Raw genomic sequence first — 2,528 nt, forward strand, 5'->3', positions numbered from 1 at the left:
TCCGAGAAGATATGGGGCCCGGTTTAGTCCAACCCGTAATTCCTGCCACTGCCACATTTGAGCTGAAGGGACACATATTGACAGCACTGAAGGACATCCCATTTTTCGGGAAGGATCATGAGGATGCTTTTAAGCATCTAGACGAAGTCAACGACATTGCGGATTACTTCAATGTCCCAAATGTCACCAGAAATACAGTCTTGCTTAGGATGCTTCCCATCACTTTCAAAGGAGCTGCTAAGGAGTGGTTAAAAGCACTCCCACAGGGTACAATCACCACTTGGGCTCAAATGCGTGAGCAATTACTAGACCAGTTCTGCCCGCCATCCAAGATAGCCAAACTCAAGAAGGCGATAGCCAACTTTGAGCAACAACCGGGGGAGTCACTATACGAAGCATGGGAGCAGTACAAGGGCTTACTCAAAAATTGCCCGCAACATGACCTAAATGTGCAGCAAGAGATGTCAATCTTTTATGATGGGGTCAATGTGATGACAAGATAACTCCTTGATTCTCAAGGACCATTGACAAAGAAAAATCCAAGGGAGGTCAAGGAGCTAATTGAAGAATTCGCGAAACACTCCCGCGAATACCATAACTCGAGGCAAGACGGAAGCAAAGGCGGTGGAGGGGCCCAAACGGAAGAAATTGCAGCTGTCATGGCCATGCTAAATAACATGGATCGCCGGATAACACAAATGGACCAGTCGATACATGCCATAAGAGTGGGGTGCGAGCGATGCAGTGGTCCACACTTGACCAAGGACTGCAATGTGGATGAGTTTGGGAACAGGAAAGCTCAAGTGTGCTACTCTAGTGGGGATAAGTTTGATGACGACTGGAGGAAACCGAAGAAGGAGTGGCTGCCACATGAAGAGTATAAGAAGCAAAAAGAAGATAAGTATAGGCAGACAGGTCGATGCTTTTACCAAAAGGAGCAGCCACCAATCGAGAAGAAACCCGACCTAGAGACCATTTTGATGAAGTTTATGGAGGCTTTGGAAAAGAGACACGATGCCACGGATTCCGCTATCATGGAACAACAAACATTGATAAAGAACCAACAAGCCTCCATCCATAACCTTGAAGTACAATTTGGTCAACTAGCCACTTTAGTTCATGAAAAATTGCCCCCGAAGAATCCCGAAGTAAAAGCCCAATCTCACGTAATGGCCATCGATACTGAAGAAGATACAATATCTGAGTTCCTGGAGGCGTTGGAAGAAGAACCGCAGCATCCCAAAAATCAAGGATCGAAAATGGAGAAAGTGCTGAACCAGGCTCGCCACGACGTGGCACTCCTCTGGCCCCGACGTGGCGCAAGTCTGAGCAAAAATCTTTTGAGCCTATTCCAGATTATCATCCACCTATGCCATTTCCCACCTGCACAGCACTTAGTCAACTGGAGAAGGAACATTTAGAGTTTGTGAAGCATGTGAAAGGGATTCTAATTAATACACCCTTTGTTGAATCCTTATCCAAAGCTCCTGAGAACCAGAAATTACTGCAAGACTTGATAGATACGCGAAGGCAATTAAATAAGCAGTCTACAGTGATTCTAAGTGAAAAAACTTGAAAAGTTGTGTTGAGAGAAACACCAGAAAAGATGGGGGATCCTGGACACCTCACTCTTCCATGCGAGTTTCGGAATAAAATGAAGGTTAATGCTTTAGCCGATTCCGAGGCTAGCATTAATCTAATGCCTTTTTCATTTTATCAAAAATTGGAGATTCAGAAGATGAAGGCTACAAAAATGAAGATTCACATGGCGAACCGTTCGGTGACACAACCCCGAGGCATAGTGGAGGATATTTTGGTGAAAATTGGAAAATTTGTTTTTCCAATAGATTTTGTAGTCTTGGACATGAAAGAAGACACGGATGTTCCGATAATCCTTGGTCGGCCATTACTTAACACTGCTGGTGCCCTTGTTGATATCCGCGAGTCCAAGCTCACTTTGAGGGTTGGGGATGAACAAGAAGTCTTTGGGATAAGAGATGACTTTCTAGAAGATAAAGAAGAGGTGTTCACGATTAATGAGGAGAATGAACTAGAAGAGTTGGAAAAGCTTATGGAAGAAGAGATAAAGGCAGTTCATCAAGACAAGAGGACAAAACCAAGGGCATCTGTTCCGTATTTGATTGAAGTCATAGCTTACAAGAGCCCGCCTTCTTGGGTGAGCAAAGAGGACGAGGAAATGACAAGTGATGAAGAGGAAGTCACTTCAAAAGTAACAAGGCCGGTGGTGAAAGAAGAGGAGAATGCTATGGAGTGCAAGGAACAAACAAAGGGCACAAAACGCAAGCATGAAGAAGATGGAAAATCTAAAAAGGAAAATTCAAAGAAGGCGTATAAAAGAAGAGTTCAAGCTTATAAACGGCGGTTCAAGGAACAAAAGATCGTGGTGGTAGACTCTTCCGAAGATTCAACGTAGAAGGCACGGAGTCCAGCTCAAGACTCCAAGAAAAAGAAGCGCTTCTCGGGAGGCAACCCGAGTTTGGTTTGCATTTTCTTTTTAAAATTTTCTT

The 2,528-nt window shown here is 44.3% G+C and overlaps 1 non-coding gene across 1 annotated transcript; it reads right to left on the reverse strand.

The window, feature by feature from the left end:
- Positions 1-338: 338 nt before the first annotated feature.
- Positions 339-445, reverse strand: LOC128126488 (small nucleolar RNA R71). Its single transcript, XR_008224484.1, has one exon. It is a non-coding gene; the product is annotated as a small nucleolar RNA R71 (small nucleolar RNA).
- Between the last annotated feature and the right edge of the window lie 2,083 nt (positions 446-2,528).

The sequence above is a fragment of the Lactuca sativa genome, chromosome 5 (genome assembly GCF_002870075.4).
Source record: "Lactuca sativa cultivar Salinas chromosome 5, Lsat_Salinas_v11, whole genome shotgun sequence".
NCBI lineage: Eukaryota > Viridiplantae > Streptophyta > Magnoliopsida > Asterales > Asteraceae > Lactuca > Lactuca sativa.